General features: G+C 34.9%; 1 long non-coding RNA gene across 1 annotated transcript; it reads left to right on the top strand.

Annotated features, from left to right (window-relative positions):
• Nucleotides 1-5: 5 nt before the first annotated feature.
• LOC148781251 (uncharacterized) lies at nt 6-2,072 on the top strand. Its single transcript, XR_016058923.1, has 2 exons — nt 6-87; nt 233-2,072. It is a non-coding gene; the product is annotated as an uncharacterized LOC148781251 (long non-coding RNA).
• The last annotated feature ends 11,192 nt before the right edge of the window (nt 2,073-13,264 follow it).

Genomic DNA, 13,264 nt, shown 5'->3' with positions numbered 1-13,264 from the left:
TGAAGCCGAAGAAGGTATGGATACAGATAGGAGTACCTTTGCATGCCTGGAATTTTGAGGTGTTTAAAGCAATGGCATCAAAATGTGGTGAGTTCTTGGAAATGAATTGAAATTCAGTAATTGGGAATGAGATATGTATAATTAGGGTTTAAGTGGAAAGGAAGAGAGGGAAACCACTTCTGAAGAAAATTATGCTTGAAATGCATGATCAAGAGTTTCCTCTTGTTGTTAGGGATGAAAGTATGTATACGGCGCGGAACATGTTGAAATACAAGGTGGGAAAAGTTTGTTTTAAGACCAGGAGAGGAAAGTGGCTTGATAGAAGTGAAGGGGAAGAGACGGGAAATGGTATGGTGCCGGGAATGAAAGAAAGTTGGTACAAGGGAGAAGTGTCTCAGGAACGATTAGGTTTACAAACAAGGTTTGCAGAGGGGGTCAGGAGAATAAGTTAGTTACTTGGCAATACAGCTGCTAGGTCAGCTAGCTGAGGACCAAATGTAATAGGGCAACAAGGGTGAAGACAAGACATCATGGATTTGAAAAAGGACAGAGTAATTTTTAAAGAATTTTGGGCATCCAATTCGAAATTCAAAAGACCGGTGCTGATTGATGGGGAGAAATCAACAAATGGAAGCGGGGTGGGTAAACACTCGAGTGAAGGGTGAGAATCTTAGGTTACAGGTATCACCAAGAGGAGCAATGGTGAAGTTATGGAAGATAGCGAAGTGGATTTAGGTCATAATGAGAGAGATAGAGAAGGGGAGTAAATTAAGGAAAGTGATGTATTCGAGGAGAGAGATGTAGTAACGGGAGAATGCGAGAAGGGAAGTAGGATTACAGATGGGATTCAGCACGGACTTTCAAGAGGCGAGTGAGGGAAGGTTGGTGGCATGTAATGATAAGAAAGGTGAGGAAGTGCAAGAAGGGGAGAAGGAATATAAGGAGTGGGAGGTCACTGAGTCTATGTATTGAACAATTTCTAGATTTAGTAGGCACAATGAGAACTCAATCTCTTCTAATTCCTTATCGCAGGCCTGCAGTTGCTTGCAGAGAGAAATGGCCTAGAGAACCAGATAGCAAAGACCGGCCTAGTGAAAAGATCGTATATATAGAATCAGAGGACTGGGCCATTGTGCTAGTTGATAGTAAAGAGGTGTCATAGAAACCCCCATAGGAGTTGGTGTATGACAGTGGGAATCTCCAAAGGCACTGCTGGACATAGGGGGCAAGAAATCTGTGTTGTGGAACGCATTTGTACGATACTGGGGTGCCCATGGAAGGAGCTAGTGAGAAGGTGGGGACGAAAAAACAAGTCAAAACGAAGGTGAGTGGTAAGTGGGTGAAGATGAATGGCGACAGAGAGATGGTAGTTACTGCAATGCCGAAGAAGGTTAGCCCTAAAAAAAAAATTTGGGGAAGAAGGCAGTTGTGAAAATGGCAAGGGGTGCTAGTCACAGAACTGAGAAAGGAGCATCCAAAGGCCAATGCGGGGAGAAAGTCAAAGAGAAAGCTGGTGAATCTTCATTAAGTACATCGACAGGGAACTCTGTTGTTTGCAGTACGCTACTAGACACTGACCTACTTGCAAGAAAGGATGATGATTCTAACTCGGAAAGTAAGGTGGCTAGGAGATAAAAGGAGATCAGAGGTTCAATTGCTAGTGAAGAAACAAAGTCCAGATGTTTTGTTGCTACAAGAAACCGAGGTCTAGGTCTTTAGTGTTATGTCTATAAGCTCAGTATGGGGTAGCAGGCCTTGCTAGTGAAGAAAGAAAGTCCAAATGTTTTGTTCCTACAAGAAACCAAGGTCTAGGTCTTTAGTGTTATATCTGTAAGCTCAATATGGGGTAGTAGGCCGTAAAGTGTCAGATGGACAAACGGGGGCTATTTTGACAGTATGGGACCCTTTGATTTTGAAAAAAGTCTGGTCTGGGGTGGGTCGGTGGTATGTGTCATAACTGTTTGAATGTTGTAATAGTGTTTGGAAATGGATGATGACTAATGTATATGGACTTAATGGTCCGGCATTTAGAAACAAATTTTGGGATGAATTTTCTAAGGTTTTTGATGAAATTCAAAACTAATGGTGTACTGTTGGTGATTTTAATATTGTTAGATGGTCTATGGAATTTAGTTCTCTAAAAAGAATTAATCAGTGTCTGAGAGGTTTCTCTAATTTTATGCTTTCTCATGAGCTTTTTGATATTCCTATAGTGGGTGCTCTATTTGCATGGTCAAATAATTGTCCTAGCAACCCCATTTTCACAATATTGAATTGCTTTCTTATATCAGTACGCTAGAATGAGATGTTCCCAATGGTTAATCATGTTTCATTAGTTTTGGAGAATGAAATGGGTTTAGTTGGGCAAGTGACATTTCAAGTTTCACCATGATGAGGTCTCCGAGTCCATTCTCACCAAAAGGGCAGGGTCCAAATCCCCACCAACTTACCCTTATTAGGAAAAGAGCCTGGGTTTCATTGGTTATCGCTTGACAATATGCAATGCTACATCCTAGGCTCAATTCCTACCAAGGATAGGGGCCCTCTACCCATTGACTCACAAAAAAAAAAAAATTGAAGTTTCCATTATTTTAACTATAATCCTAAAATGAAGTTGCCCTTTTCTTTTATTTTTATTTGCTAACAATCTTATAAATCAGGTTGTTGTTTTGATTATTTGTTATGTAAGCGTTGTGTCTTGTATAATTTTGTTATTTCATTTTATGCTCCCAATGTGTTTGTTGTATGTTTTGCGCCATACATCGAAGGAAGCATTTTATGTTGTTCTCTATAATTAAAATTTAGATAAAGTAATTTGTCGAGTAGCATTCTAAATGTTACCAACTCATGATATAGAATTATTGTTCAATGACTTTATTGTATGCTACTCTCTATACAATAAAATCGTTGTATGCTACTCTCTGTACAAACTGTAACTTTGTTTATGTTTTCTACATTTATCAAATTTCTCCACTATTGTTTTAAGCCAAAATCCGATATATTTATGATTTTTTAGCTTGCCAAATTTTTGATATCTGGTATTTGCTTTTTCCGATGTTTCGTTTTCTGCAAAAGTCCACTTAATATTAATATCTTTAGTTTTCGGATTTATTGTCATTGCTTGATTTGGTAATCTGGGGCATCGCCACAAAGAAAAGATGTGTGATCCGCCCCCGCAGTCACATGTCACATTCCATACACAAAATTGCGAGACATATATGCAAAGGATTTTAAAACTGTAATTAAACAAATTGCGATTGGCCGCTTCCAATAAGCTATCTAGAGCATTTGATTTTTTAGGGTCCAGGTCCAAAACCTTGATCTGAACACTATTCGGGTCCGGGTTTGGGTCCAGCTGAACCCAACCTATACACGTAAACTGTTGGAGATAAACTAATTTACTTTAAGCTTTATTCGTTTGGGCGTATTAAGGAACACATACAATAAGAACTCATAGCCATCTTTAGCTATTGAATGACAAATTAGAAAGCTTGAAATTTAATGGCGGGTGATTGTAATCTTCTTGCCAACAATATGGATATATGATGAAAAAAAAGAAGTCATAGTCTCAATACGGGCAAGGGCTAATTTTTGGACCCGTCAGGTCGAGTCCGAGTCCAACAGAACCCAATCCGTGCCCCATATGTTGCCACCCCTAAGTTGCCCTTTATTATTGCATGGTGCAATGGTGGTGCATAATAACTTTGAAATGTTGTCTAGAGCATTTAAAATTGGGTGCGGTTTGTATAGATCCAAGGCTCTAAACAATCAAAGGAAAGCGCATTTCAATACTAGAAGTCTTTGTGATAGCCTTAAATATATTTTTATTTTCAATTATTAAATTTAAAGCTTCCAAAATAGTGGAGATCAAGCAGATCTATGACAATTTGAAAATCCTGAAAATTGACAATCTAAAAATGTGTTACAAGATGCATTATTTCTAATCCTTGAAATCCTTTTTTTTTTCTTTCTCATGTCCATGCATCTTGATGTCGAGATGATCGATTTGAGAATATTTGAGCATCAAAACAACCTCTTATAGTGAAATATTTAATGTTGGCTCTAATTTGATTGTTTAGAGCCTCGGCTTTGTATAAACTTTTCCCTTAGAAAATTTGGAGGAACGTTGCAAAATGGCGGGATTGAAGACCCAATTATTATTGGAAAATCAATGAAGTTATGAAAGTCAAACGCTACTTCAAATCTAATCGCAGGTGACGGCACGTAAACTATGACTTCTACTTCGTCAGATGCGGTTAGCATGCGGGCCAAGCCCGCACATATAGAAATGTGGCCTCTTAATAAATCTATCTTTAATATAGATTTTTAGACTTAATTTTTAAGGACATGTAATATCTAACATGGAGATCATGAATATGATGAAATAAATAAATTTTAAAAATTAAAAATAATAATTTCATTAAAAAAACTTTTGGACCGTTAGCTTTAATTATTTTTAGATGGACCACATATTTGCATCCATCTTTAAGATAGATGCTTTATACTTCTAGATCACATATATAGAAATGTGGTCCAACCCGCATGAAATAATTTTCCTTTTTTCAATATAAAATTTTGAGAACCACCTACTAATTAAAAAAAGAAAAAATTTGAAATTGGAGTTTCTTAATACTTGGATATGACCATCTGAAAATTGGATTGTCTCTTTTCATCTTGAGACATTATTCTTTTCAAGTGCTTAGAGGGTACAATTAGGAATTTTTATTTTTATTTTGGTTGAATTCGTTAAATCCTCAAAATTTTGGGTCCTAAAATTCTCTCAAAGACAAGGAGCTTAGGAGCCTACATTTAAATTCATGATACATTCCAACACCAATACGGACCACTCAATTATGAACTAGAAAAACTGGTTGGCATTGAAATAACAAGGTGACAAACAAAATAACCATGATTCAATGCAATTGAAATTACAATGTATTGGGATTCTATGGAATAGAGTTTCGAATCTTTAGACGACTATGATCTTTAATTTTTATGGTTTAATTAAAATCCTTTCTTCTTTCCTTTTTACCTTTGGGAAAATGTCATAAGGGGTTGAAACCTCTTAGAAAATTGAAAATTTCAAATGATCTTAATTAATATTTAAGAGGTTGGTTTCTCCTTTTCATTCAACTTAGATAACTTTTTACAAAAATTTAAAATATTCCTAAATTACCATTGTTCGGGATTGAGAATAAAAAAAAGAAAGGGCATTTCCATAATTTGACCCTCACGTTTTCCCAATTGAATGACTAAAATAACTTTACTTGTTTAGGGGAGCAAATAAGGAATACATAGTTTAAAATTAGTTATGAAGAACAATTAAAAATAAATTATGTCATTTGATACATGCAAGGCCTCTGTGTATCAAATAATAAAAATACCCCTAGTTGCTTCTCATTACTATCTTGAACAATGTATTCCTTTTTGCAACCTCTAAATAAGAAAGGGCATTTTTGTCATTTAGTTGGGACCTCTTGGGTGGTCAAATTATTGAAATGTCTTTGTTCCTCCTCTTTGATCTTGAAGAAGGCAATCTAGATTTTTTTTTTTTGTTTCTTCATATAAGGTAACTAAGTCACATTAAAAAAAAATATAACTCTTTAAATATTAATTGGGATTTGACCCTTTGTAAAAGGCGATTTTTTCCCTTTTTATGTTTTCTCTCCCTCTGTATATCACTTGAGATTCGGTACTATCCCCGTATCTCTCTCATACTAATCATATAGTGGTAAACTTTATGTGTACATCTTCTGTTTTCTTTCCTATGACCCAATAAAGATTCCCTTACACCAATAAAAAATAATGTGTACAGAGTTTTTTTAAATTTTTTTTATCAAAATACCTATGAAAGATGCACTATTGAGCATTTTATACTTTTGGCACTATTTAGCATTTTATGCCTATGAAAGATGCACTCATGTGTATTTTTATGGGTATTATACAATACAATGTTAAATTGTTCATTTCACATTGGTATTTTGATAATCTTCCCACTTAATTACACCCCTTTTTCCCTTTGTTCTCCTTTTGCAAACAAAAATAAATTTTTCCATTCAAAATTTAGTGCCTTTACTTCCATCTTCTCTCTTTCCGGTTTGTTTCACTCAAATGGACATTTAATCCCTTTAGCACTGAGTCATTGGAGCTCCTTATAGAGTGCTTGTTTTACTAGATGTTGCAGATGTGATTTAAGACAATATATGAGAGAATTTACCTTTGGTACAAGGTGGTCACAATTAATCTAGACCATTGGATGTGAAATTGGGTAGCTACATTTATTTTATTGAACAAGCTCAAAATTCAAAAGAAATTTTTTTGAACTTTATGACATACACAAGCTATCATATTTCATATCGGATGGTTATAAATAATTCTGACCTCTCTATACCATGGTCTCATTGTATACAATCTCTATAAATAATTATAACCTCTTTATACCTGGTCTCTATTGTAATGCTCCCCCACCTTAAATATCAGTTTCAAAGACAGAAAGTGACCCAAATTTTCATATGCTCACCCATTAGATATCAACTATATAACGTTTGCACCCATCCAACGATTTCTAACAATTTGTGACCCATAATGATTTTGTCTTTCTGTTTTAATTAGTGTTGTAATTGGGGATCTGATGAAAATGGAATTTTAGATGTGTAGTGTGAACCTAGCCACCTAGGCCACCTCTACCTGGAACACGTTCTCTATGATGATTGGTTTTTCGATGGGCTATTTGAAATTATATCAAAAGAACTTAGTGAGGTATCGAATGTTGACGTGATTTGATAGATTTTCCTTCTTCATAATTGCTCCTAATAAGCATTAAATCGCCATCATTATTTTCATGATTTTGAAGCATGGAAACCACTCTCATTTAGTTGATTTAAATAAAAAGAAAGTATATAATGGGATCATTTACTTTTCGTACAAAGTAATCAAAATTCATTTTTACCTTTGGATGTAATAGTGGGTAGCTGCAGTTATTTTATTAACTAAACTCAAATTTCAAAAAGAAATTTTTTTTAACTTTGTGACATATCCAAGCTATCAAATCTCACATCGGATAATTATAAATAATTGTGACGTCTATGTACGAAAAGTAAATGGTCTCATTATATACAATCCCTTAAATTAAAAGGACTTGCTTCATATATAGATCATCAGAATATTAAGGGCACTTATCCTATAGGGTTTGATCTGGTGGTAGATATATCGACTTGGGTAGGAGACAATGAACCCCAAAAATTGGGCTTGGGCTTAAGTGGCTAGCCTGTTGATGTGACGCAATGCTACATCCCAAATTCAATTCCCATCACTTAATTACCAAAAAAAAAAAAAGACATTGAACCCATGAAGTCTGCCCCAAAAATACTAAATAAAGTACCTGCCCATTTGAATTATCAATGATAGTAGGTAGTAGTCTTTTTATTTGGAGAAATTTCCGTTTTATTGCCTTTTATTTGGAGAAATTTCAGTTTTACTTGTTAACACAGTAAAAACATATAAAGGTTCGCAGGATCCACTTTCGTTCAACTCCCTCATCCTTGGTTCACTCGATTCAATCCGAATTTTTGTTCTCAAACTAACATCTATCGCCTCGACCATGTTTAGAAGATTCAAATCATTATGAACATGTGTTTTCAAATCATTAGTGTTATCTTTTTTACATATGGTATCTTTTGTGGTCAAAGAAATTGAAATACTTAGGAGGGTTCATTCGATTCAATGCATTTTTTTTTTTTTTTCAAACTAACATCTCTAGCCTCGAGTATGTTTAGAAGATTCAAATCATTATGAACATGAGTTTTCAAATCATAATATAAATGTTATCACTTTTACATATGCCTACTCTTGTTCAATGAAATTGAAACACTTATTAGGAATTTATTTGGGGTACATTCGATGGAAGAGGAAGTACCATTTGGTGTTGGGAACCGAAGCTATCTTAATTATTCTCTTGTTACGATGAACCCCCACTACAACAAATCTAACACCTCGAAACCAACTCTTTTTTCACCGGTAAATTGAATCCAAGAATTCCAACACCCAATAATTGAATATATGATGTAATAAATTTAGTAAAAATATAATGAAATTAGGAGAAAGTAAAATAGGGACTCTAATGGAACAACAACACACTGTAAATCATAAACAAAGCACTATAAACATACAATATATGTGGTTCACTTAAAACCGACTACATACAAAGGCAACCAACAAGGAAATGATTCAGTATCAATAGAAAATATTTATAAATTTGTGGGTTTTGTAGAGATCACCTCATACAATGATAAATAAATCTCATATTGATTTTCCTACCATAATAACACCATCATTCGACTTTTTGTTTTGTCTCTATTGATTAACACCATCAATACAAGGGCACAATGGTGATAGGATTTGTGCAAGAATCTCCCAATATCTGCCTCTCAAAATTTCTGTACACTTTTTTTATGTTTTTCTCTCTAAAATTTACGTTTATAGGCCTCCATAAAATGCTATTATTCTATTATGAAAATACTCCTTATGAAAGAGAGAATGTCATATGGGAGTGATTTTGTCAGCACATCCCAATAATCCCAACCTTGATGTAAAATCATATATTGACTTGCCAACAATATATGGTTATTCTGTGTTTGAAGAACCTAGAGAACTTAGCCACTGCCATAAGCTCTTTAGCCCAATATCTGTTATGAGCATGCTTGAAAATCTTCTTTCGTGCTTCTTCTTCTTATGCAAACTTTACCTTCTTCAATGCTCTCATCATTGAGTTCTTAAAGCTATCTTACCTTCACCCATGCCCTTGGTGAATCATTTTCTACACACCTATAAGCACAACTGGTTATTGATCTCATATCACCGAGATCACTTTCATAAGTCTCTCCCACGAAGCCTTCTCCATATTCATTGCCTTGACAATGCTTGCACATACTTTCTAAATTTTAAAGTATCCATTTCACTCCATTCCAAAATTTTCTTCATAGCTAAACACAAGCCAATCAAGAAAATCACAAACAAGTGAAATAACAAATCTTACACAAACCATGGTAATTACCAAAATCAATACTAGAGTAATATATAACACTCTAGTCACATCAGTCCTTCCTTCACCAAACTTTGAACATTGCCTTGAAAAAAATTCATGAGGTATTTCCAGGTTCACATCTTCTTGTGAAAGTTCTAAATCTTCAATTTTTCAACCTTGTCAAATATCATCATCAAGATCTTGCTTTGTGCTACCAAGATCTTCCATTGCCAAAGCATGTGTCATTTGCCAAACTTCTTATTCTACAACCAAATTAACCTTTTTATTTATAATTGTGATCTCCAATAATTTATACAAGTTTTCTACCCGGTCCCCCTTCATCATAACTAGAGCCTCTTTTGAAAATTTAAACATTCCACCTTGCTCGGGAAATTTGTAACCTTCCTTATCTAGAGAAGAAAGTGAAATCATACTCTTCTTTAATTTGATACATGTCCCACATTTTCAAGTGTGTAAACCATGCCATCATACATTTTTATGCGAATCAAACTCATTCTGATTGTTTTACTCATTGAATTATATCCCACTGATGTCAAACCACCATGACATGGCTCATGTGCATCAAACCACAATATATGTGGGTGCATATGATGTGTGGCTCAACTATCAAGAACCGAACTTTGATAATACATGGGATTGCATTCCACCATCAACACCCCATCTTCAATATAACCGAATATTGATTATTCACCTTGGTTGAGCCTCATTCTTAGCATCACCTTTATCTTCTTTTCCTGAATTGAAACCCTTTGAGGAATTTAAATTGTTTTCCAACAATTTTTCTTTATGTAGCTGGGCCTGACACAATAATAACAACCTCTTTTATCATAAGACCCTCTCGACTTTGACCGCCTACTTGAAGAATCTCTTGACGAACTAACTCATTCATCCTACCGGCATCTTGCCATAAGTACATCTATTCTTGAGCCCATTGAATCATCCATCATTAACTTCTTTCGAAGTTCATTGGCAAGTAGAGCACTACAAACCAAATCCAACTTTGAGGGATTATTCATTGTTACAACTCAAGGTAGTAACAGGATTATCATAAGATGCAGATAACGAACAAAGTAATATCACCACTTACCTTCCTCATCCATGTTTACCCCAACACTCTTAAGTTGAATTCATAAAAGCGTTTTGAGACTTTCGTACCATCTCTCATCCTCAAATAATACAATTTTCTTTTTAAGAAAATTGATTGGTGAGGGACTTTGTTTGGTACAAGCTTTTTATCTTTACCTTTAAATCCGCCACATACTTCATTTGCTAGCTACAAGTGACTTGTGGCGAGTGCCTTCTTAATAATTTATTCCCAATCATCATCCTTCATACTTTTCAGTTTCTTGAATTTTCCTTGTCATGTTTTTAAAGGCTTTAATATGTCAATATATCATGAACTTTTATTTTTCAAAGTTCAAAATCATTCCTTCCATCAAACCTCCATACTTCAAATTTGTTAGTCATTTTTTTAAAATTACTGCATACTTCCCTTGAGTTGTGATTCCACTTGTTGGGAACCAAGGCTATTTAACACTTAGAAACCAACTTGACTTTTACTGGCTTATTGATTCTTTGAAACCCAACACCCAGGAATCAAATGTATGCTGTAGGAAATTTGGCAAAAATATGATGAAATCAAGATAAAGTAAAATAAGAACTCTAATGACACGACTACACATTACAAACCAGAATCAAAGTACCATAAACACAATATAGATGGTTCACTCAAAATCGGGCTACATCCACGGGCCAACCGGTACCGAAACGATTCACCATCAATGGAAGAAATTTTCACCTTTGTGATTTGTAGAGATGTTTCATATAATGGTAAAGAAAGCTCAAGTTTATTTTCCTACCATAATAATACCATCAATCGATTATTTGCTTTGTCGCCCTTGACTAATACCGCCGCAAGGAAATCCTGATGAAATATGGCTTAATACAATAGCACAATAGTGCTAAGGTTTGTGCAAAAATCCACTAATTTCTATCTCCCAAAACTTCTCTATACTTTTTTTATTTTTTCTCTCTCTAAAATTAACTTTTATATGCCTCCATAAAAGGCCATTCTTCTAAGATGTAAATACCCCTCATGAAAGAGAGAATGTCATATGGGAGTGATTTTTGCATGACATACCAACAGTTAGTTAGTTGGAATAAAGTGTACCCAAAAGATGGAAGGTGGCTGGAAATTAAGAGATTGGAGCTGGTGAATCAGGCACTATTGCCAAACTGGAGGTGGAGATCTTTGAATAAGGGTGAGCAGCATTGGAAAGTGGCCTTAGTTTCTGAGTATGGGACTTATAATAATAGCTATATTAGCAGGGGTAGAGGAGGATATTTTCAATCTCATATATGGAATGGTATTTTTCCCTCAAAGACATTTGGTATTGAAGAATATTAAATGGGTACTTGGACAAAGGAATATAGATTAATTTTTTGTCCCATAAATGGATCGATGATAGGCCTCTTAAGAGAGTTGTTTGATAAAGTTACAAACTAGGTATTGAAGGTGATGAGGCATTTGTTAATGATGATCATCGTATGAATTGGTGTTTGCCGTTTGCTTATAACATAATTTCATATATGCTTATCTCTTAATGTCCTAATCTGTTGATTGATTTGGAAGGGGTATATATTCCATCTTTTGAAAAGGATAAGGTGATTTAGGAGTTGTCCAATGATGGAATGTTCTCCATTAAATTTGTTTATTAATTGTATTCTTTTTCATGATCGACACATATGGATGCATCCAGGTTTGAAAGACTCTTATCTCAAGACAAAGTCCTAATTGTTGATAATGTGAGGGAAGTCGATTGTCAATATCTATGTTACATGTATGGAGGATGAAGAGACTGATGATCATTTATTTTTGCATTGCCTTTTTACTTATCGGCTTTAGATGTGGGCTTTGAATTTGATGGGTTGTTCTCTCTTCTGCCTTTTAGGCGTATAAATATAGTTGATCAATTAAGTTTGCCATGCTTGCCTAAGAAAGGTATGGTTATTTGGGAGATATTTCATGGGGCGTTGCTATGGGAGGTGTCGTTGGAGAGGAGTAGACACACTTTTCAAGGGATGAGTTTATGTTTTTACTAAATTGAAAGATAGGATCCTTCACAGTATATGGTTTTGATAATCCAATATGAAAGAAGGTGATGGGGTATCTGCGGTTCTAAATCTCAAAGACATTATTCCGCAGTTGTTTTTGAAAGCAAGACCAAAAGGAAGACGGATGCCTCTACTGAATGGGTGTGTGAAACTCAATTTTAATAAGAGTTCTTTTGGGAATCCAAGACCGGCTGGGGTAAGAGGTGCCACTTGTAATTTTGTACGCAATGTGGCATTTACTTATTATGGCCTTGTGGTATTGTTACAATTAATAATGTTGAATTGGTAGCAATGTTACAAGGATTTAAGCTATTAAGAGAGTTGTGTTGGCTTTTGCTGGATGGTGGAAGGGGATTCTTTAAATGTAATTAATTGGTGCAATAAAAATGGTAGACCACCATGGAATTTGAGGGGATTGTGGATGGAGGTTTTGGATTTAAGTAGACCACATATATTTGTGTTTAATCATGTTTATAGGGAGGCGAATGAGATGGCGGATACGTTGGCAAAAGCAGGAGTGCATTTGGCTCAGTTGGTAGTCTTTTCTTATGTACCTTTGGTAATTCATTGTAATTTGTCTTCCATTAATAAAAGGAATTGTATATCGTCAATTAATTTTGACATTCATGATCAAAAGTAAATGGTCTCATTGTATTTATTTTATTAATAAAATTATGCACTATTGTAAAAAAAAAAAATCAACAGAAAAACTAGAATGATTCAAAACATAATTGGTCCCATGATCTCTCACCAACAAGACTTTGACAACATTTCACGACTTGAATTGAAGAAAAAAAACTCCTGATAAAAGCAAAAGTTTAGAAGGAAAAGTATACCGATGTAAAATAAAGGAAATTCTAGAAACTGAAAGGGGCTTTCTTGGGAAGCAAGAAATTGATTTCTATATAAAGGAGTGAAGGAAGACATAATATTCATCCTTTTAAGGGTCACCGCTTTGAGGATTATGAGAAGGGATCTCCAAGATAGAAATCGGTCTTTAAGAGAAAAATATATTCTCAAAGAGAGATGCATTATTCTTATGAGTTTTGGGTTGGTAAGGTTTACACGTCTAGAGGGAGAAAGTCTTTCAGCTGCTCTCAAGGTGCT

The sequence above is a fragment of the Amborella trichopoda genome, chromosome 7 (assembly GCF_054954075.1).
Source record: "Amborella trichopoda isolate Santa Cruz 75 chromosome 7, AtrichopodaSantaCruz75HAP2 v2.0, whole genome shotgun sequence".
Lineage (NCBI taxonomy): Eukaryota > Viridiplantae > Streptophyta > Magnoliopsida > Amborellales > Amborellaceae > Amborella > Amborella trichopoda.
Note: the sequence above shows the minus strand (reverse complement) of the source record. Positions and strands in the feature narration are given on the sequence as shown.